A 25,556-nucleotide genomic window follows, 5' to 3' on the forward strand; every position below is an offset into this window, starting at 1 on the left:
ATGGGAAAATTTTAAAAGCAACTTTTCCACCTCATTAACCTTTTAAAATAGAAAAGGAAAATGAAATAAGATATTATCGAGCTTTTCAAAAATTATTGGAAAAAGAAAGTTTACCAGTAACGATTTCTCAAATAAATGAGTTATTTAAACAACAAAATTATACAAATATTTGTTTAATAGTTATAAGAGAACAATTAAATTCTATAACAGATAGGATAAATGAGATAATATCTCAGATAAAAAATATTAAGTCACCTTCTAAATCAGAAAAAGAAAATTTACACATAATTGTTACTCCAGGAATTCAACTATCTCCTGAAGTAAAAATTTTTAAATTAAAACCAGATAGTGAGTTATCAAAATTATTAGATGATAAATTAGATATTATAAATAATCGTTTTAAGGGTCTAAGAATAAATACTTTGACAGAGGAATTTGTAAATTCCATAAATAGAAAAAATTATGAAGAAAAAAATTAATGATGAAATTAGTAAAATTCAGAAATTTGCGGATAGACCAACCCAAAGGATGTATTATTATCCTAGGCCTACTCCCCAAGATGTTCTAATAGAAAAACATGAATACGTAGTTAATAATTCGTATAATGGTAGACATATATATGAATTGAACATAGATGGAAATACTAAGAGTCAAATTTATAATGTTACACATAGAATGATGATGTATAGCACAATTTGTAAGTCTAATGGTAATGCTGATAAAAATATTACTAAAATAATTATAGCCGGTTTTACAGGACAATTAAAATGATGGTGGGATAACTATTTATCTCAAAATGATAAAGATAAAATCTTAAGAGCAATAAAACAAGAAGATAATATTCTATTGGAAAATGCGGTTTACATACTGGTTGTTAACATAATAGAACATTTCACAGGTAGATGATCAGATAATTCCGAAAATATCAGAACATTATTACATAATTTAAGATGTAGGACTCTTACATCATAGATGGTATAAAGATACATTTTTAAGTAGAGTTATGGAACTCCCAGAGTCTAATAGTACTCATTGAAAATCTAAATTTATAGATGGTTTTCCTCCTTTATTTGCACAAAGGGTTAGGAAAAACCTCAGGAGAAGTTAGTATTAATTATGAAAATTATACTTATGGCAAGTTAATAGGAATTTGTGATCAGGAAGGTTTAGCAATATGTAATGAAATAAAACCAAACCAACAAATAAAGAAACATTCTTTAAATGAGAAAAAACAATAAGGTCAATTTTGTTGTCAATTTGGAATGGAAGAAATCTCAGAAAATCATTCTAAAAAGAAAAAATTACAATCTCCTCAGAAAATTAAAAAAATTCAAAAAAGAGAGGAAAGAAAATTAAAAAGAAAACGAGATTATAAGTCTTTTAAACCTTATATAACATGCAAAAAATGTGGTCGTCCAGGCCATAAAGCAAAAACTTGCTGGGTAAAGAAAAAGATTAATAATCTTGAAGATGAAGAATTAAAAAATAATTTAACAAAAATATTAATAAATTCATAAACAAAATCAGAAAATTCTTCATATAAAGATATAAATGCATTAGAAAATGAAAGCTAAATATCCTCAGATGAGGATTCTACGTCTTGTGATTGCCAAGATAATTCTGATAAAGAAGAAGAAAATATTTATGAAATAATTTCTCAAATTCAAAATATGGAAATTAATACTATAACAAATGATGTTCTAGAATTATTAAGAACAATAGAAGATCTATAAATGAGAGAAAAAATTGTTTTTGAAATAATTAAAAAAAGAAGAAGTATCAACTTTAGAAATGAAACAAGATTTTCAACCTTATACTATAATGGAAGTAAAAAGACAATTAAACCAGAAATATAAACTTGAAAAACCAGTTAATTTAGAGGAATTAAAATCAGAGGTTGATAACCTAAAAATAGAAGTAAAAAATTTAAAAAGAGAAAATAAAAGTCTAGAAATAAGACTAGAAAATTTAGAAGAAAATAAAAATAGTTTATCTATTGAAAAAGATTGGGATAATTCTGATAATTATTTATCAACTTTAGATATTATTATGTCTCATAAATGGCATATAAAAATTAAATTGTTAATAGATAATAATTTCTCAAAGACTTTAATTGCTTTACTAGATAGTGGAGCGGATTTAAATTGTATTCAAGAAGATATTATACCTACTAAGTATTTTCATAAAACTACACATAAATTAAGTTCAGACGTTCAGCTAGTGAAGAACCTTCAAGTATAAGGTATAAATTACCACAAGCGTATATATGTAAGGATCAAATGTGTATCCCAAATAGTTTTATACTAGTAAAGAACCTTACTAGCCAAGTTATACTTGGAGCACCTTTTTTAAAGAAAATATCTCCTATAAAGAAAATAGATGAGATGGAAGTAATTAGAACATTTCAAGGAAAAGAAATAACTTTTCATTTTATTACTGAACCAATAACAAGAATTATAAATGATATAAAAGAATCTTTATTAAAAGCAAAAGAAAATCAAATAAATTTTCTTAAACAAGATATTTATATTATTACAATAGAAGAAAGATTAAAAAAAATCCTAAATTACAGGATAAGATAAAATTAATACAAAATGAATTCTTTTTACAAATATGTAATGATCATTCAAATGCCTTTTTGGATAGGAAGAAACATATTTTTTCTCTTCCATATGAAGAAGACTTTAATGAAAGTCAAATACCTACAAAAGCAAGACCATGTCAAATGAATTCTCAATATTTAGAATTATGTAAAAAAGAAATAAAATCATTAACAGATAAAGGTCTAGTTCGACCCTCTAAATCTTCTTGGTCATGTACTGCTTTCTATGTGAATAACAGTCAGAGCTGGAAAGAGGAGTCCCAAGGTTAGTGTGACAATCGTCAATTTCAGGTTAACCTCGTTAACTCAACTCCGTAAATTCGAACTTTAAGATCGTTGAATCTATAACGCACACTTCATTACATTTAAACTAGGGTTTAAATGACGCTTAACACTTACTACATGTGTAGTCTTTCGGGATTTGCACCGAAACGCAAACGAGTTGACGCAAGCGATTGATAAATAAACGACAAACGTCAAAACACTAATTATGTGATTATTATGTGTTAGGTATATGTGTGTTACTTGATTGTTATGTGGAATGTTAAACAAGAAACAAGAACTAATTAGTTTAGGCTAGAGATGTAACACTTGAAAGATTAGGGACTAGAATGTAACTTGATTATCTATAAATATAACCTTAACACTAAACCCTAACTTATTATTATAAACCTACAACTCTAATCGGCCCTCCCCTTGCTCTTCTTGGCTGCCGTCCACTTTCACACACATATACACCATCAATTCAAGCCTTTGATTGAAGAACTAAGTGCTAGGAAGGTATATTTGATCATCCTTTACCTTCTTGTTGTTTGATTTTGATGTTTAATGGGTTAATTAAAAACCCTAGGCAGCCGATTTTCATGAGTATGTATGAGTTAACATGATGGTTGTTAAATTCATGATGATTGATAACTAGTATTGATGTTGTTGCTTGATTGATTGTTGTCCTTGATTTGAATTAGAACACAAACCCTAATCTTGTATGTATGGTGTGATTGATATGCATGGATAGTAGTTATAGTGTCTAGAGGGTTATATGGATGCATGATAGTTCATAGATTGTTATTATGTTGAGTTTTGATGTGAACAGATTCTGGACAGAATATATATACGATGTTTAACTGACTGTAACGAAGTGTAAACGTGAAAATTGATTGAGATTGTGGGTACTGCAGTAAACTAGGTTGAGTCTAGTTTCTATAAAGTATAAATTCGTAATTTTTGGATAAGTGGAAGTATACTTTTATGATTTTACAAAAATGTGATGCAAAGCTGAGCTGTTAGACCTGCTGTTAGGTTATGTTGTAAATATTATATCTCATGAACTACGAGACCAATTGGGTTGGTTCCACTTGTGGAAGTTGACTCACTGAGTTAGGAACCAAACCCAAGTGGTCTTGCATTTATTGGATTTTTCGTTTAACGGGAATTTCAAATAACATTCTGTTGCGCATGAATCTGACTGATATGAGTTTACTGTAGTGTTTTGATCATTATGAGCAATCTATATGGAATAAAAATAAGATAAAATATGTTCTGGAAACCTAAGATATGTATGCTTCTGTGGTAATTTTTGGTGAATTAATTGAGACGTTATAATCGGTGAACTAGTGCAATCTTTCAAGTAGAAATTCTGTCATAACGAAACTAGCTGCTGAGTTGTATAGGAATGCATGAAATATGATAGTTTTTATATAATTGTTGTATTTTGACCAAAATACCCTTGCGGGGAATAGTTGCTAGTTGATTGCCATGAATTGACCAAATTGCCCTTATGGGGAATAATTGCTAATAAGTATGTTATTAATACATGATACGAAAGTAATTGCTCACCCACGTATCGTATCACAATTGTACTTGTTTAAGTCACACACGATTCACAAACGAAACACGAAATCTGTTACGTGCATAGGTATTATGTGCCGAGTCTAGAGACTCGTTAAACGTTCCGATACTTAGAAAATCTCTTTGTTATTTTAGAACGCTAGAGAGTTTTCTACGACGCGCATCACTTGGTGATCTAGATCGGATATTCTTCGCAAACAGTGAGTTCACTTACCCCACTCTTAAACTGTTTTCAAACGTTTTTCACTTGGGGGAGATAACATACTCCGATAAACATATTTTCTGAGATAAACGCATATGAAAGATTTTGTTATAAATTATATATCACTTGTAAAGGCTAAGCGGCATACATAACATTTGAAGTCCCACACATCGGACCGGTTAATATTTGGAATAGCGAGTCACTTTTGGGTAGTACTACTGGGTTTGACAAACCCCACCCGACGCTAAGCTCAACTGGAGGTTGAGTGGGTGTAAATTTTGGCTAACACTTACCATGGTCTGGAGGACCTGGTGACGGGCACTTGATAAACAGTCAGCTTCGGTCGCGAACCACTTAGCGATACTTGTTGTATAGATTAGCTACCTATCGATATATAATTTGACATAACACTATCTGGTAATGCAAAACACTTAAACGCTGTAACGAGGTTACACACTCAAACGTCGTAACGGGGTTACGCAACACTTAAACGTTGTAACGTGGTTACACACTCAAACGTCGTAACGGGGTTACGCAACATTTAAACGTCGTAACGAGGTTACGCAAAACGCTAAACGATTTATCTTATTTTACTTGTGAACTCACCAACCTTGTGTTGACACTTTTAGTATGTTATTCTCAGGTAGCCGAGGCGGGCGCGCGGTTTAGGAGCATGCATTAATTGAAAACATCTTTACTCTGCAAACTTAATTTTAACATTTACATTTGGTTTTAAGTCGTCCTGCGTGACGCAACTTTTGAATTAAGGTTTTAGGCTTCCGCACTTACTTTCATTTAAACGTTTTTCTTTGGTTTGGTTATAACTAATGATTCCGATCCTGCCAGTTCACACCCTCTGACGGTAAAACTCCGTTAGTGGATTTTGAGGGTGTGACAGATTGGTATCAGAGCCATTGGTTATAGCGAACTAGAAACTGCATGCATACTAGACTATAACCGCGACGACCCATTAGTTATAATGATACGCACTGCATAGGTTTGTGTAGTCTTGAAATCTTATTTCCTTATCTCCTTCACTCATACGCGCGCATATACACGGCTTACCTGTAGAAATGTCGACGCCACCCTCATCATCATCCGATTCGATGACGCATGCTCACGGGAAGGAACCGCAGTTACCTACTGCCTCGCCACCCCGTGTAGTCCCGGAACTCGAAGCTCCTACACCGAAGAGGTACCGCCTATCCGGAGGCTAGTATGACAACGACGTTAGCTGGGAGTGGTACCCCAACATGATCAGACGTATGGTCTACCGTGAACAAGTTCCCCCATTGCCTCACCCGAACCACCCTGCTTACCCTAACACCCTACCACTTATAACCGAACCTGTAGAGCGAGTTCTCGCAGCTATCGTTTCTTGTTTGGAGCGTGATGTGGGTTACATGCGCTACACGAGAGAAAATGTTTCCAGACTGTTTAAAGACGGAACCGAGAATCAGGAGGAGATTGCCCGCATGGCAGCGGCAATGAAAGATATGCAAGGGGCTAGTGATCAACAAATGAAGGTTATGATGAAGAAGATCCCGAAGAGGAGCCTGAGGAGAAACCTGAGGAAGATCCCGAGGAGGAACCCGAAGAGGAACCGGAGGAAGAACCGGCTGAGCCAGAGGCACACTCGGATGTGTCCTCAGGCGACGAAATCTCGGGATGATAATACCTAGATGGCTGGAAGAAACGCTGGACACGGACGTGGTAACATCAGCATGACTGCAGCTGAACTCCAAACTCTGCTGAATGACCATGTGGCGGCCGCTTTAGCCGCACACGTTCAGAATCAAACTGGGGGTCCAAATGGAACATGTACCTTCAAGAACTACTTAGACTGCAAGCCCAGTACGTTTAAGGGCACTGAGGGAGCTATAGGCTTCCTGCGTTGGGCTGAGAAGGCCGAGTCGGCTTTTGAGATGTGTAACTGTCCCCCTGCCAGTAGGGTCAAATTCGCTGCTGGGACACTTGAGGATTCCGCCCTCACTTGGTGGAATTCGAACGTCCAGATCCTTGGATTGGAACTGGCTAACGCGATGAACTGGGAGGAGTTCAAAAACATGATGCGAGAGGAGTACTGTCCGAGGGAAGAAATTTCGAAGTTAGAGTCGGAGTTTTGGTCGTTGAAAATGGTGGGTTCAGAGATTGAAGCCTACACTACTCGTTCGCACGAGTTGGCAGTGATGTGTCCGCGGATGGTGGATCCGCCGAGCAAGAGAATAGAGATGTACATTGATGGGTTAGCACCACAGATTCAGGGTATGGTGACATCTTCCAGACCAGCCACGATCCAACAAGCGATCCGTTTGGCTCACAAACTGACGGATCAGGCTGTGACCCAGGGTGCGTTACCACCGAGGGGTTCGACTGTTAAAGCCCGTGACAACCCGAGTAATGACCACGTCAGCAACAGTAACAACAACAGCAACCCGAACAGCGGGAAGAGAAAGTTTGACAACACCAGATCTTCATCCTCAAACCTCCCACCGCAACACCACTACCGTAAGCCCGAATTTACTCGGAGTTTCAACACTCAGAATCACAACAACAACAACAACAACAACAACAACGGTAGCGGGCAGGTTTCGAGCGGATATGCTGGGAAATATCCAAAGTGCAACAGGTGCAACTTTCATCATGTTGGTCAGTGTGACCGTGTCAAGTGTCAAAGATGCGGAAAGATAGGTCACCAAGCGAAGGAATGTAGAGAAGACCTTGCGGCGAAGGGTGCTCCTAAGCCACCGATGACGACTAAGGGATGTTTTGAATGTGGACAGGAAGGCCATTTCCGGAAGGATTGCCCCAAGCTGAAACATAATGACAACAATGGGGGCAATGGAAGTGGCAGTAACGGTGGAGGAAATGGCAAAGGAAGAGCGTTTGTGATTGGATCGGGTCAAGCCCGCAGAGATCCGCATGTGGTGTCTGGTAAGTTCCCCGTAAACGATTGTTTTGCTTCTGTTTTGTTTGACACTGGAGCTGATAGGAGTTTTGTGTCAAAGGCCTTTAGCCAACTTTTAAACCTTACTCCAACCCCGTTAGACGCTAAGTTTCCTGTTGAATTAGCTAACGGTAAAACTATAATAACAACTCATATATTTGCGGGATGTAAGTTGAAACTGTCAGGTCATGTCTTTGACATCGACCTTATTCCTTTTACGCTTAGTAGTTTCGATGTCGTTGTCGGCATGGACTGGTTATCCGAGAACCGAGCGGAGATTATATGCCATGATAAGATAGTCCATATTACCACCCCTTCCGGCGAGATCATTTTGGTCCGAGGCGAGAGAAGCGGCATGACCACCAGCGTCATTACCCTTATGAAGGCACAGAAGTATTTACGAAAGGGTCATCCGGCAATTTTGGCGCAGATTGTTGAGAAACCCGCGGAGGAGAAACGAATTGAAGACATACCGGTTGTGCGAGACTTCCCGGAAGTTTTCCCGGAGGATTTGCCTGGACTCCCTCCTATTCGTCAAGTCGAATTCCAAATCGAGTTGACACCCGGTGCAGCACCCATAGCACGAGCCCCGTATCGGCTCGCACCGGCGGAACTTCAGGAGTTGTCCACCCAGTTGCAAGATTTGTTGGATAAAGGTTTTATCCGACCTAGCTCATCGCCATGGGGAGCCCCTGTCTTGTTTGTCCGAAAGAAAGACGGGACCTTCCGAATGTGCATCGACTACCGGGAGTTGAACAAAGTGACGGTCAAGAACCGTTATCCTTTACCCCGAATTGATGATTTGTTTGACCAGCTTCAGGGATCGAGTTACTACTCGAAGATCGATCTACGATCCGGTTATCACCAGCTGAGAGTGCGCGAAGAAGATATTTCAAAGACGGCTTTCAGAACACGGTATGGTCACTACGAGTTTTCGGTTATGCCTTTTGGCCTAACCAACGCACCAGCCGTATTTATGGATCTCATGAATCGAGTATGCAAGGCGTACCTCGACAAGTTCGTGATTGTTTTCATTGATGATATTCTCGTCTACTCCAAGAACGAGACTGACCACGAAGAGCACTTAAGGATAATTCTGGAACTGCTGAAGAAGGAACAACTGTATGCTAAACTCTCGAAATGTGAATTTTGGCTTCGCGAGGTTCACTTTTTAGGACATGTGATCAACGAGAATGGTATCCATGTCGATCCCGGTAAGGTAGAGGCCATCAAAAACTGGGAAGCACCTAAGACTCCGACTGAGGTGCGACAATTCCTAGGACTGGCCGGCTACTATCGGCGTTTCATCGAGGGATTTTCAAAGATTGCTCAACCCCTCACCGCTTTGACTCACAAGGGCACTAAGTACAACTGGGGTGACGCGCAGGAATCCGCTTTTCAACTGTTGAAAACCAAGCTTTGTAGCGCCCCTATTTTAGCCCTCCCCGAGGGAACAGAAAATTTTGAGGTACACTGTGACGCATCTATACAAGGTCTCGGTTGTGTGCTGATGCAACTCGAGAAGGTTATAGCCTACGCCTCTAGACAACTACGGGTTCACGAGAAGAACTACACGACCCACGATTTGGAACTCGGAGCTGTAGTGTTTGCTCTTAAGATATGGAGGCATTACTTGTACGGTACCAAGTTTACCATTTACACCGACCACAAGAGTCTCCAACATATCTACGATCAGAAGGAGCTGAACATGCGACAGCGTCGTTGGGTCGAGCTGCTTAAAGATTATGATTGTGCCATCAAGTACCACCCTGGCAAGGCCAATGTGGTGGCCGACGCCCTCAGCAGAAAAGAAACGGATAAACCCAGACGGGTGAGAGCATTGCAACTCACGATTCATGCCAGCTTACCCGATCAGATTCGCGATGCGCAACTGGAAGCTTTGAAAGATGATAATCTTCCATCGGAACTCATGCGGGGCATGAGCGAGCAACTTGAAACCAGATCGGACGGGGTCCGATATTTTGAGAACCGGATTTGGGTTCCACGATACGGAGAGTTGAGAACTCTAGTGATGGACGAAGCTCACAAGTCCCGATATTCTATCCACCCTGGCTCAGATAAAATGTATCATGATTTAAAGGAACTTTACTGGTGGCCGAACATGAAAGCCGACATTGCCACCTACGTGAGCAAATGCTTAACTTGTGCCAGAGTCAAGATAGAATACCAGAAACCATCTGGTCTACTGCAACAACCGGAACTCCCAATGTGGAAATGGGAACACATCTCAATGGACTTTATTACGGGTTTGCCTAAGACACCGACGGGATGCGATACCATCTGGGTGATCGTTGACCGGTTGACTAAATCGGCGCACTTCCTAGCGATTAAGGAAACAGACAAAATGGAAAGACTGTCTCGTGTCTACATGAAGGAAGTAGTGTCGAGACACGGAGTGCCTGCCTCGATCATTTCCGATCGAGATTCTCGTTTTACCTCACACTTTTGGAAGTCGCTGCAAAGCGCACTGGGCACACGTCTCGATATGAGTACCGCATACCATCCTCAGACGGATGGGCAAAGTGAACGGACTATTCAGACCCTGGAGGATATGTTGCGTGCATGCGTCTTAGATTTCGGAAAAAGTTGGGAACCCCACTTACCCTTGGTAGAGTTTTCGTATAATAACAGCTACCACGCAAGTATTAAGGCAGCGCCGTTTGAAGCGCTGTACGGACGGAAGTGTCGATCACCACTCTGCTGGGCAGAGGTGGGTGACAGCCAAATCACTGGTCCGGAACTGGTACTCGAAACCTCGGAAAAGATTGTTCAAATCCGAAATCGCATGGCAGCAGCACGAGATCGCCAAAAGAGTTACGCCGACAAGCGCCGAAAACCTCTCGAATTTCAAGTAAACGATCGAGTGTTACTCAAAGTCTCACCTTGGAAAGGTGTGGTTCGCTTTGGTAAGCGAAACAAACTCAACCCACGGTATGTTGGTCCGTACCGGATAACTGAGCGCATTGGTCTGGTGGCGTACCGACTGGACCTACCAACAGAACTCAGTGGCGTACACGATGTATTCCACGTATCAAATTTGAAGAAATGCCTATCTGATGAAACCCAAGTAGTCCCTTTGGAGGAACTACAAGTTGATGAACAGTTACGGTTCATTGAGGAACCAGTCGAGGTTTTGGATTGGGAAACCAAAACGCTCAAACACAGCAAAATTCCAATCGTTAAGGTTCGTTGGAACTCGAGACGTGGACCGGAGTTCACGTGGGAACGCGAGGATCAGATGATGAAAAAGTATCCTCACCTTTTTGAAGGGCTAACCAAACACCGGAAACCGCGAAACCCGGCAAACCGTCAAACATCACCGGAGGTATGAACTAAATTTCGGGACGAAATTTCTTTCTACTAGGGGATGATATGACAAACTGAAAATTTTTCTTACTTTTTCAGACACTCATCACGACTTGACTCAAATTTTCGGGACGAAAATTCTTTAACATGGGAATGATGTGACAATCGTCAATTTCAGGTTAACCTCGTTAACTCAACTCCGTAAATTCGAACTTTAAGATCGTTGAATCTATAACGCACACTTCATTACATTTAAACTAGGGTTTAAATGACGCTTAACACTTACTACATGTGTAGTCTTTCGGGATTTGCACCGAAACGCAAACGAGTTGACGCAAGCGATTGATAAATAAACGACAAACGTCAAAACACTAATTATGTGATTATTATGTGTTAGGTATATGTGTGTTACTTGATTGTTATGTGGAATGTTAAACAAGAAACAAGAACTAATTAGTTTAGGCTAGAGATGTAACACTTGAAAGATTAGGGACTAGAATGTAACTTGATTATCTATAAATATAACCTTAACACTAAACCCTAACTTATTATTATAAACCTACAACTCTAATCGGCCCTCCCCTTGCTCTTCTTGGCTGCCGTCCACTTTCACACACATATACACCATCAATTCAAGCCTTTGATTGAAGAACTAAGTGCTAGGAAGGTATATTTGATCATCCTTTACCTTCTTGTTGTTTGATTTTGATGTTTAATGGGTTAATTAAAAACCCTAGGCAGCCGATTTTCATGAGTATGTATGAGTTAACATGATGGTTGTTAAATTCATGATGATTGATAACTAGTATTGATGTTGTTGCTTGATTGATTGTTGTCCTTGATTTGAATTAGAACACAAACCCTAATCTTGTATGTATGGTGTGATTGATATGCATGGATAGTAGTTATAGTGTCTAGAGGGTTATATGGATGCATGATAGTTCATAGATTGTTATTATGTTGAGTTTTGATGTGAACAGATTCTGGACAGAATATATATATGATGTTTAACTGACTGTAACGAAGTGTAAACGTGAAAATTGATTGAGATTGTGGGTACTGCAGTAAACTAGGTTGAGTCTAGTTTCTATAAAGTATAAATTCGTAATTTTTGGATAAGTGGAAGTATACTTTTATGATTTTACAAAAATGTGATGCAAAGCTGAGCTGTTAGACCTGCTGTTAGGTTATGTTGTAAATATTATATCTCATGAACTACGAGACCAATTGGGTTGGTTCCACTTGTGGAAGTTGACTCACTGAGTTAGGAACCAAACCCAAGTGGTCTTGCATTTATTGGATTTTTCGTTTAACGGGAATTTCAAATAACATTCTGTTGCGCATGAATCTGACTGATATGAGTTTACTGTAGTGTTTTGATCATTATGAGCAATCTATATGGAATAAAAATAAGATAAAATATGTTCTGGAAACCTAAGATATGTATGCTTCTGTGGTAATTTTTGGTGAATTAATTGAGACGTTATAATCGGTGAACTAGTGCAATCTTTCAAGTAGAAATTCTGTCATAACGAAACTAGCTGCTGAGTTGTATAGGAATGCATGAAATATGATAGTTTTTATATAATTGTTGTATTTTGACCAAAATACCCTTGCGGGGAATAGTTGCTAGTTGATTGCCATGAATTGACCAAATTGCCCTTATGGGGAATAATTGCTAATAAGTATGTTATTAATACATGATACGAAAGTAATTGCTCACCCACGTATCGTATCACAATTGTACTTGTTTAAGTCACACACGATTCACAAACGAAACACGAAATCTGTTACGTGCATAGGTATTATGTGCCGAGTCTAGAGACTCGTTAAACGTTCCGATACTTAGAAAATCTCTTTGTTATTTTAGAACGCTAGAGAGTTTTCTACGACGCGCATCACTTGGTGATCTAGATCGGATATTCTTCGCAAACAGTGAGTTCACTTACCCCACTCTTAAACTGTTTTCAAACGTTTTTCACTTGGGGGAGATAACATACTCCGATAAACATATTTTCTGAGATAAACGCATATGAAAGATTTTGTTATAAATTATATATCACTTGTAAAGGCTAAGCGGCATACATAACATTTGAAGTCCCACACATCGGACCGGTTAATATTTGGAATAGCGAGTCACTTTTGGGTAGTACTACTGGGTTTGACAAACCCCACCCGACGCTAAGCTCAACTGGAGGTTGAGTGGGTGTAAATTTTGGCTAACACTTACCATGGTCTGGAGGACCTGGTGACGGGCACTTGATAAACAGTCAGCTTCGGTCGCGAACCACTTAGCGATACTTGTTGTATAGATTAGCTACCTATCGATATATAATTTGACATAACACTATCTGGTAATGCAAAACACTTAAACGCTGTAACGAGGTTACACACTCAAACGTCGTAACGGGGTTACGCAACACTTAAACGTTGTAACGTGGTTACACACTCAAACGTCGTAACGGGGTTACGCAACATTTAAACGTCGTAACGAGGTTACGCAAAACGCTAAACGATTTATCTTATTTTACTTGTGAACTCACCAACCTTGTGTTGACACTTTTAGTATGTTATTCTCAGGTAGCCGAGGCGGGCGCGCGGTTTAGGAGCATGCATTAATTGAAAACATCTTTACTCTGCAAACTTAATTTTAACATTTACATTTGGTTTTAAGTCGTCCTGCGTGACGCAACTTTTGAATTAAGGTTTTACGCTTCCGCACTTACTTTCATTTAAACGTTTTTCTTTGGTTTGGTTATAACTAATGATTCCGATCCTGCCAGTTCACACCCTCTGACGGTAAAACTCCGTTAGTGGATTTTGAGGGTGTGACAGTTAGTCATAAACTACAAACCTAAAATAGAGTTTTAAAATGGATTAGGTATCCTATACCTAATAAAAAAAGATTTATAAGATAGGTTGCATGACACAATTATATTTTCTAAATTTGATTTAAAATCTGGATATTGGCATATTCAAACAAATGAAAAAGATAGGTATAAGACTGCATTTACAGTTCCAATAGGACATTACGAATGGAAGGTAATGCCATTTGGGTTAAAAAATGCCCCTAGTGAATTCCAAAATATAATGAATGATATTTTTATTCCTTATTGTGATTTCATAATTGTTTATATTGATGATATTCTAGTATTCTCAAAAGAGATTGAGATACATTTTAAACATTTAGAAAATTTTAAAAATATAATAATAAAAAATGGTTTAGTTATATCTAGGCCAAAAATGATGCTTTTTCAAACTAATGTTAGATTTTTAGGACATAATATTGAAAAGGGAAATATAATTTCAATAAATAGAAGTATTGAATTTGCTTCTAAATTTCCTAATGAAATAACTGATAAAACTCAGTTACAAAGATTTTTAGGAAGTCTAAATTATATTTCTCCTTATTATAAAAATTTAGCAGAAGACACAACTGTTTTATATGACAGATTAAAGAAAAGTCATCCGCCTTGGTCATAAATTCATACTAAGGCTATTCAAAAATCAAACAAAATGTAAAAAATCTACCTTTCTTAATGATAGCAAATCCAAACTGGGAAAAGGTAATTGAAACAGATATCAGTGATATTGGCTATGGAGGTATGTTAAAACAAATATCTCCTAATGATAAAAAAGAATATTTGGTTAGATTCCATTTAGGAAAATGGAATAATAGCCAGAGAAATTATGCAAATGTTGCTAAAGAAATATTAGCAATAGTAAAATGTGTTTTAGAATTTCAAGATGATTTATATAATCAAAAGTTTTTAATAAAAACTGATTGTCAAACATCAAAATATATGTTTAATAAGATTTTAAACATGATGTTTCAAAACAAATGTTTGCAAGGTGGCAATCTCATTTAGCCCCTTTTGATTTCGAAATAACATACAAAAAAGGTACAGACAATAGTCTGCATGATTTTTTAACAAGAGAATATTTAAATGGATAATTATATTATTTCTCTAATAACAATTATATTAATAATTGCAGGAATTACTTTGGGAATCAAAGGTCCCTTGAAATTCATATATAATAATATTCAAATTGAGAAAGAAAAATTGGAAGTCCTAATAAGGGCAAGACATCATAGAATCTATGATCTTATAAATGATATATATTTACTAGAGAGAACTAAAGTACTATCAGAAAATTTTACAATATTACGTAATTATTAGAATCGTTTAGAGATTCTTAAAGAAAAAGAGAAAATAATCTCTTCAGCTTGATTTTATATTTTTAGTAATGTACCCTTATGATAGGGGAAGAGCCTTCTACTCTAATAGAGGAAGGAGAAGAGATCGTGGTGGTGATAGAGTTTTAGGGCAAATTGCTCATCAAAGGCTAATAGCCGCTAATATTGCTTCCATCTCTAGTAATACAAGAGGAAATGATAATGAAGATCCTTTATACAAGTAATTTTTAGCTTATAAAGCTAAAAAAGGAAAGGATAATAAATCCTATGCTAATTTAATTTCAGAGGAGTCTGATGAAGGCTTCTATGAACAAAATACAAACAAGGAGATTATATTGCTCCTAGAAAATAAAGATCTTTGATAGAAAGATCAACCATGGACCTTAATGACAATGTACCTAGATACAGGATCATATCCTGCTGCTACATATAAGCAGAGACATTTTTATGAGAATATTCTCAGAGTCACAGCATCCTGTGAATTTACTCATTACATGGCTGGTAATACCCAAGCCTATAATTTTAGTAAAGTAATAATCAAACAGATCATATCTGTAGAAGAATGGGAAACATCTCCTCTAAAAGATAGAGAGATGCAACATCCCGAATCAAAATCTTTGATTAAATTCAATTATTGGGATTATATCGAGGCATTTCATAAAGCCTTTTATTATGAAAATTCAAAACAAAAACATTCTTGGTTTTTCAAAATTTGTCCAGAAGTTTAGAAACAGGACATCCCAAATTGGGTTTACAAATGGTGGTTATCATATGGTCCCTCGGTAAAAATTTTACCTAAACCTTTTAAAGGTTATTTTTATCAATGGGAAGAAATTTCTCCCACTTTAATTGATTGTAAACATGAAAAAATTGCAATAGAAGGAATGTCTTTATTGCATTATTTTGCTCAATTTGGAATTCCATGGATCTGGAAATGGTCTCCAGAGTTTGGTTATACTACTCAAAATATTCCATGCTTAAGAAGAATCTTCTTTACAAAATTTTGGAAAAAAATGCTTCAAAAAGATGATAAAGGCACTCTTGAATGTCAAGTGACAATAGATAAAATTCAATTTACTATTGAGTTATATTCTAAACAAATTAGACTGCAAAATCAAAGGGAATCTCCCAGTCCGTTCCATGAAATTTCAAGGAGGATAAAGATGTAGAGACAAGATCAAGTCTCAAAAAATCAAATGGTTGCTCGATACTTAGAAGAAGTCAAGAAGGTTTTAATTGAAAATCTATATCCTGATCATACTTCAGATATGTCTACAAATTATTTAGGTGAAGAAGATGATGTTCTTCAAGATTCACAAGACCCTTATGATGGGGAAGAAGATATTCCGGATGAAGTTATTCTGGAAAGCATGCTTGAGAATCTCAAGAAATCAGTGACAGATACTGTCACAAGTAAAGACAAAGAAGAGAGACAGATAAGTGGCTCAAATAATTTCATGGTGGGCCAGAGAAGATAGCAGCTGGCTCAAATAATGGAAGACATAATAATGTCTACTTTTGACTAATATAAACATTATACTGTTTGCTTTTTGAAAATTTCAGTCGAATAATTGATGTATAATTATTATTGTACTACTTTGTTTCTCTTTTATCCCTGGACTCACTCTATATATGGAGCCAGAGATTTCAGTTATATGCACCGAAAAAATTTGTAATTTTCTCTAGCTACTCTTTGTATAATATTATGAAGAATAATAAAATCTGTGCCGACTGAAGTTTTATTTTGGAGCGTTCTTCAAGTGTTCTTCATTTTAAGGTTAGTAATTCTATACTTAGCCTTATGATAGGCTAAATTATTCTGTGTTCAATCAATCCATGACAAAGTTATAAATTATGACTCATATAAAAAAAAACTTTTTAAATCTATGTTGAATGTTTTAAGATTGGTTACATATTAGACAGGCGAATTAACAGCATAGTGGTCGAATTATGGCAGCCCGTTGTTAAGCCGTAAAGAAAGGCGTTTGTTTAGGGAGCAGGCCTGTACTGATCTTGTGCTGATAATCTTGCCAGTCGAAGTTTGTGTAAAATCTAATCCATTGGTCTGTTATTCAGGCATATGGATTATAAAGTTTTTTGAAAATAATTTTCTAAGTTCCAGGCTTCGTATTTTAGTATATTATTTCGTATTTTATTTTATGGTTTTCTCTTATCCATATAAAGGTCCTGCCTTTTTATGAAGAACAGTTTAAAACATGTCTACAAATTTTGTATGAGCAAGTTTCAAACACTTCATCATTATAATGTACACCAAATACTTCATAATAATACACATATGTACAAACAAAACAATTACTAACTATACACATATGTATAAGATACACAAACTACAATTACCATAACAAGTGATCAATGATATACATATTTACTAACAATTTTCAACCTTATAACCTGCTACTCATCATACAATAAGTACAATATACAAAAGCTACAAGTACAAAACACGAACTTATTATACATATATATACAAACAGAACAATTGCTAACTATACACATGTGTATAACAGACACATGCTACAATTACCATTCACAATAACAATTGATCGTTACACATATATGTACAAACACTTTTTAACCTTATAATGGCTACTCATAATTCAAATACCTAAAATATGAAGTATATGTAAATCATTAAAACAAATCGGTGCGAAATTGAATGCAACTGAAAGTCAAATCGAGTTTAATTTGAAACCAAATGTATACTATAATAATACAACAGAGATTCCAATTGTCAATTTCTTTCAAGCATCATGAGTAGAGTGAGCCCTAAACCTAATTTTACCATACAAAATGTAAAACTGAAAGCAAAACATGAAATGTACGAAATTGGGAGACTGTAAGTTTATATTTAAGACATAATTACAAATTTTATCCTTTAAACATAGCTGATTTACGTATCAAGTCCTTTTAAAAGTTTACTTTCACTTGTTGTCCTAAATATGACAAAATTCCTCGTTTTTAGTCCTTTTAACTAACGGTCATACAAAAGTTGTTTTAAATCCAGGCATGTGGAAGACATGTGAGGATAAAAAGGTAATTTAAAAAATAATGAACCCCACCTTTTTATTTTAGAAAAAAATATTATTTGCACCCCTGTGAGATATGGGCGGGAGACCCTTGGACCACTAATTCTTAAATTGCGCGTATTGAGCCACTGGAGTTTCCCGGCCGGCTCAGCATGGCCCTTGCCGTTAGTTGACCATCCTTTGACCGATGAAAAACTTGTGAAATGACCATTTTACCCCTAAGTCTTTAATTCACTTTAAAAATTATATGCTAAAATAACATGGAGACCGGGGGATTCGAACCCTGTACCTCTGGTTCAATAAACACAAACACTACCATAGGTACTATGCTACTCTTTGATATTATTATAGAACATGAAATGTATAATACCCCCTTCAACACTTCATCTTCCCCAATTTCTATTTAGGGTTTCCTATTTTCAATTCCAAACAAACAAGCCTATTCTTACTGTTTCTCACACAGACCATCAAGACTACCGTTTCTCACACAGACCATAAAGACCACCATTTCTCACACAAACCATCAAGACCACCGATTTGCCCCAAAACATCTCAAGCTCGATCTTGGTTTGAGTTTTCTTATCTTGGTGTTGTAGAGATTGTTGGTTTCCGGCTGTGTAATCATAGAAATTGATGGTGGGTAATGCGTTCAAGGAATTAGGTTTGTCGATCGTTTACAGATGGTTAGAGAGAGAGAGAGTAGATCGGGGTGGTGGCACGTTTTTCCGGCAAGTTTCGAGTGACGTTAATCGTTTTTCCGGTGGCACCACATAAAGTCGTCGCGGTAGCAGTGGCCGGAGAAGAAAAGGGAGTGTGGCAATAGACTTCTTCATTCTGATCATCTTCTTCATTGGTAACTCCGGTGACGGTGTACGACGTTGACAGTGTACGGCGGTGACGGTGTACGGTTCTTCATTGACTTCTTTAAGCTGATCGTCTCCTTCATTATATATATATATATATATATATATATATATATATATATATATATTAAGAGATTACCATAATTCCCTTGCCATCTAACACTTAACAAACAGTCAGTCAACGCTTGGTCAACTAATGACAGTGGCTAATATCGGCAATCGGAAAACGGCATGGGTTCAATACGCGCAATTTAAGATTCGGTGGTCCAAGGGTCTTCCGCCCATATTTCACATATTTCACAGGTGCGCAAATCATAATCTTTCCTTTATTTTAAATCAATATGGGTCCCACCTATTATCATCATCGTCTTCAACCCATTTCTCTCCCTCACTCTACTCACGTTCACATCTCACAACCCCGCAGGCCCACACTATTCTTTTCTTCCATCACCACCACTACCTTCAACCACCATCACGGCGACACTCCAACGTCAATAACAGTCTATCGCCGTCATACTGAAACCCACCACCACTATCACAATACCCCTCTCCTTCTCACTCGATCGCTAGCCACCACCGCCCTAGCACCCCATCGCCGGAAGAATGAGATATGAATCCGAAACAGTCTACCTTAACCTCCCTGTTGTACGTGGTAACGACTTTGAAATTGAACCAATATTCAGCTGAAATTAAACACAATACCTGATCGTATATAAGGATTCTGATTTAGTTGATAACTATTGAACACAAATTTATTTAATCAAATACCACCACTTACTCCATTGATGACAATGTGAAAAAGTTCAAGCGAAATTGAAATTAACAGTATTGTTCTATTATAATGAAATATCCAAATAGATATTTGAAATTTCAAATTGGTTTCAACATATAAACCAATTTTGACTTTTCTGAATCCTTTGACTCTCACGACTAACCTTCTGTTCATCATAAAATCTTCACAAAAACACTAATTAATCTTCTGAAACATCACCAAATCTTCCACTTAACCTCTTATTTTTCAGCAAAATCAATTTAAAGCATATTACAAAAGAAAATTACGGTTTCCGGATATTGTTGATTCTAATGGGGCTTGGATAATGGTGGTAGAGATCGAGGGTTTTCAATTTAAATCATATTACAAAAGTAAATTACTGTGTCTTGGGATTGGGGTTTTCACAAAAAAAGACGGAGAAGAATAAAGCATGTCGGAGCCGGAGATAATGGCGGTGGAGATCTGTGGTGGGTTTGTGGACTAGAAAGGATGGTGGGTCCATTTTTTTAATTACGTATTAAAAATATTTTTCATTAAAACAAAAAAAATTGAGTCCCCATTTACTTACAAATATATTACAATTCTTTTTTTTAAGAGTAAAATTACCTGTATGACCCATGTGACCGGCACATGATAATATTTAACTGAGAAAATGAATGCTCGTTAGTGTAAAGCACTAAAACGAAAATTTTTATCTTATAAAGGACAACGAGTGAAAGTAAACTTTTTAAAGAACGTGATCCGTAAATCATCTATGTTTAAAAGACAAAATTTGTAATTCTGTCTATATTTAATAGAACACGCTTAGAATGTCAATTTTAAGTCAAATTTTACAACATCAGTACATCGACGACGAAATTAACGAGCGTGTTCAAACATTTTGTACAAAAGAGAAGATTATCAAACCTTTTAGTTTGTGATTGTGAAATCGAAACTCGTCAGATTGTGCGAAGCTTGAGATCGAAACTGTTGAGGTAGGGTCCCAAACCCACCTATTAGTTAGCGCAAGCTTCCGCAGGCAGGCCCCACGTGCTACGTGGGCCACCAAGCGTTCATTAAATCCAATCCAAGTGGAGGCGGCGAAATGCTTGCCTGACACCAAACATTCCCTCAAACCCCACGAGGGTTGACGATAAAAGATATTCATAGGTATAGACCAAATAGGAAGGATCTCCATGAAAGAGACAACAACTTTATCTACCAACTTTCCCCTAAGCACGTGCAAGGGCCATGAATGGTGGATTTCCTGACATGGCAGGCGGCCATATCTTCTCTCTCCTCCCATCTGGCTATAAATACTTCACTACCTCCAACGGTAAAAGGATCTGAACTCTCACATAAGAATACTCTCAGGTATTCCGCTGAGCTTATTACTCACGTATATTCAATCACACATACTGATTCTCACGCCGGATGATGGTTACGAGAAGACCCCCCAATCTCCTTCTCGTAACGAGCTCACTGTGTTTTGTTTTGTAGGCGATTCTACTCATTTGCGCCGGATAATACCAAACCTCTCGTGAGAGATACTTGATCTTAACCCCAGGACTAAGCTATTAGACCCGGTTGGGATTTCGTGTTTCTTCATAAACCCTAGTTCAACCTGGTGTGTCATTCATATAGAGAGAAAGATAATGAAACCTAATTTGACTGATCGTGGTTTCTAAAACACAAATGAAAACTTCTATAATTGCCCCCCCCCCCCCCCCCAATCACTTCATATTTACAAACATGTCATTATTTAAAATATAACCTTTATTTTTATAAATTAAGGCGTGTATTGGTTCTCAAAAAAACTTTATCTTGAAAGGGTGTGTAACTCGCTAAGTCTTTAACGGGTCGTGTTCACGGGTTGGCATGTTCATCTTGACATGAACCTCAACACCACCTGAAACCATAAATCGAATCATACACGTGAACCTGAAATCAATTTCTGAGACCCGTTTGACGCGAAATAAAATTTAAACCAATATACCATTTCAACTCTTTTTTAAATCCAAGAATTACCGTTGCACTCAAACTGTATATTCTATGTTGACCTGTTAAATTTAATATATCTTATCCAAATCATTTTTTTATTTGAAACTGGATTGATACCATGACCTGTTTAGACCTTTTGTAGTAATTTGCACTTAAACTTAATCCTTTAACCAATTGAAATTTGTAATTAAATATGCCATGCCCAAATTACCCTTTGATTTAAAGAATTTGATATAACCTGTAAATTATCTTTTAAACCACATTCTCATATTTACCAAATTGCCAAAACGAATTGACCCTTTAATTATTTGTGCATATCTACCAAAATTACCAAAACTAATTGACTCTTTAATTATTTGCGTCAATTGTGTTAATCCAAGTCTGAACTTAACTTGAAAAACAACCTCCATACTTTCTAAAAATTTTATTTCAACAATACCCAAATTGCCCATTCGCTTACTTTGATCTGTAACATACGGTTTCGACCTTAAAACAAATCTGCAGTTTGACTTTTTTAAATAGGTCAAAAATGATCTTAACCCAATTTTAGAAAAAAAAACAGTATTGCTTCTAATCACGTATATCTGAATTCGACTATATCAGTAAGTTGAACCAACTTTGTCAGATATATATTTTTTCTCAAATCTTTGTTGAGTATTATCTTGGTGCTATTTAAATATTCTTTTTCATTGTCATGTTTGAACCCGTAATAAATGGTATACGACAGTCTCATACTTTTATTTTTTCATAATGATGGTCGAGTATTGTATAATGTGATATTGCTGGTTCATTGTGTTGACCAGCATCTTCAACTCCAACATTCAGGTCAAGGTCAAACATAGGCCGGGTCGCTTTACCAGTTCCTGTTATTATTAGTAATGGGAGCATCAATCAACCCTTCGTGGCTCTGCTGGACGGAATGCACCGGTGACAGCAGAATCTTCCATCCGAACTCGGGCTTACCTCGTGAAAGGCTCTCTGAAGGGTAAAATGGTCCTTTACCCCGCGATTTAAGTATTGACAAGATCTGGGAGAGATGGTGTCTTGCCATGTTGTGTTTATTGTCGCCATTGGTACGTGCGTGGGATCAAAACGAATCAGGGGCAAAAACGTCATTTCAATTACAAATTTTAGAAACTCTGATCTAAAACAGATTTAATTGTTTTGTGCAGAGTGTTGGAAACAAAAATGTCATTTCCATTGCAAATTTTTTCAATTGATACGCAGACCAATATTATTTGGACATCTATGGTGGGATAAAATTGTACCTACAATTGTCGCCTGGGCCGGCGGAACCTCATAATCAGGTTAACTATTCTGACAAGTTAACTTTTTTTATTTTAATAAAATGAATATGCATGTTAATGAGTTTGTTGCCCTTTATAACTAATTAAAACTTTTTTTTTTCAGGAAATTCTCCATCCCCTTCAAAATTGTGAGAGAACCTTTGTAATTGTATATATAGAAACCTCAATATTTGTAACTATGGTCTAATTCTGGAAATGTTCTTATTTAATACAGTTATTGCCCCCGAAATGAACCGATGCCATTGACTTGCCCTCACGTCCCCGCCGCAGCGTGCGGGCTCTTCTACTAGTATATACATATAGGCTAAGGATCCTAAAAGAACTCTTTACAAATTGAGAACTTTAAGAACCATTTTGGACTACTAAAAACACTTTTAAAAATATATTTAAAAAAAAATCATAAAACAAAAAATAATAAAAATTTTTAAAAAGTAAAAAAACCAAAATTCTTATATTTCATTCCGGTTTCATTAAAAAAAATAAAAAAATAGAAAAAAATAAAAAAACGTTATATTATACACATGTATAATTTTATTTAATCTTTAGTTACGTAATATACACATATGTATAGCATCATTTATCTTAAATTATACACATGTATACAAAAAAATATGTAAATGTACATATACGTATATAATATACATATGTGTATATAATTTATCTAAACCGAGTTTTTTTTATGAAACCAGGATGATAAAATAAAAATTTTGGTTTTTTTATTTTTTTGATTTTTGATTTTTGTGTTTTGTTTTATTTTATTTTATGATTTTTATTATTTTTGAGTTTTTTGTGGTCCAAAATAGTTCTCATAGTTCTCAATTTCAAAAAGGTTCTCTTATTATCCTGATCCTATATATATATATATATATATATATATATATAGGATTAGGTTCATTTCAGAAGTATTCTTACAGCGAGAAGTGCGAGAAGTGAAGGTATAACTCCATTAATCCCTAATTTCACTTCATTTTTTATGTGTAGGTGCGTTGTGTAGGTGCATATGTATGTGTGTAGGTACGTATGCCTATATATGTGTACGTATGTTTGTATATGTGTATATATATGTTTGTATGTGTGTAGGTACATAGGTTTGAATGTGGCTCGGTACATTTATTTGTTTGTAGGTAGGTTTGAATATGTAATTAAGACATAAATACAACCAACCTACATATATGTATGTAACATCATATAAAATGGAGTGAAATGAGGGATTAATGGAGTTATACCTTCACTTCTCGCTGTAAAAAAACTTCTGAAATGATCCATCCCCTATATATATAGGGGATGGTTCAAGAGAGAAATGATATTATTGTAAGAAATGTAAGAAATAAATATGAACCACTAGTTTGTTTTAAGTTTTAAATGCTTAAAGCTAAATAAAGAAACTATTAATTATTCTCTTTCTTCAATTAATATATAACTAATAAACCATAATACTTATTTATTTAATTAATATAACTAATTAAATTATTATAATTTGAAAATATTAAGAACTTATTTATTTTTATAACTTACTTTTTATTTCTTGAATTTTTATCATACACAAGTATAATTTATTCATACATTAAAATTTCTTTCTATCCAAAACTAATTTCTTTCAACTCAATATATTAATATCCATCAACACATACTTACATTATGATGAATAATTCCAAAAAACAATTTTACATGTGTTTGCATTAGATATTAACAAAAAACATACAACCTACACAAAAGCGTATAATCTACACTTGTTCTAAGAATAAGACAACATATAACCTACACACGAAAAACATTTAACCTACATACAAAATTCATCATCAATAAAATACACACGCACACGAAAACAAATAACCTACATAGAAAAAACATATAACCTACACACGAAAATTTTATCTTACACAAATACAATTTATTCATACATTAATTTCTTTTCAAAACCAATTTCTTCAAATTCAACATATTGACATCCATCCACACGTAGTTACATTGTGATGAATAATACAAAAAACTATCTTACACACGGTTGCATTAAATGTCAATAAAAAATATACAACCTACACAAAAACATATAACCTACACTTGTTCTAAGAATAAAAAAACATATGAGTTACATACGAAAAACATATGACCTACACATGTGTAGGGTATGTGTATCTTTGTGTAGTTTATATAATTGTTGATATCGAATTACATATGTAAGTTATATGCTTATATAACTTTGTGTAGGTTATATATTTATTGAACTTAAATATGTTGATATATGCTAATATATTGAGTGGAAATTATTTTTTTAATATAAAGAAATAGTATTTTATGAATAAATTGTATTTGTGTTGAATAAAATGAAGATTGTGTAAATAAAAAATAAAACTAAAGTAGTGTTTTTATCTTTTTAATTATTATAGTTAAATTAGTTAAATATATTAATTAGAGATATTTATTATGGTTATATTAGTTGTATTAAATTGTGAGAGAGTTCAT

At 35.6% G+C, this 25,556-nt stretch overlaps 1 long non-coding RNA gene across 1 annotated transcript; it reads left to right on the forward strand.

Moving 5' to 3' along the window:
- Positions 1 to 18,140: 18,140 nt before the first annotated feature.
- LOC143623829 (uncharacterized) lies at positions 18,141 to 19,125 on the forward strand. The gene is made up of 4 exons (XR_013151978.1): positions 18,141 to 18,164; positions 18,259 to 18,832; positions 18,864 to 19,024; positions 19,057 to 19,125. It is a non-coding gene; the product is annotated as an uncharacterized LOC143623829 (long non-coding RNA).
- The last annotated feature ends 6,431 nt before the right edge of the window (positions 19,126 to 25,556 follow it).

This window comes from Bidens hawaiensis, unplaced genomic scaffold (genome assembly GCF_021521415.1).
Source record: "Bidens hawaiensis isolate Kalapana, Puna unplaced genomic scaffold, B.hawaiensis_p1.1 tig00003544_1, whole genome shotgun sequence".
Classification (NCBI taxonomy): Eukaryota; Viridiplantae; Streptophyta; class Magnoliopsida; order Asterales; family Asteraceae; genus Bidens; species Bidens hawaiensis.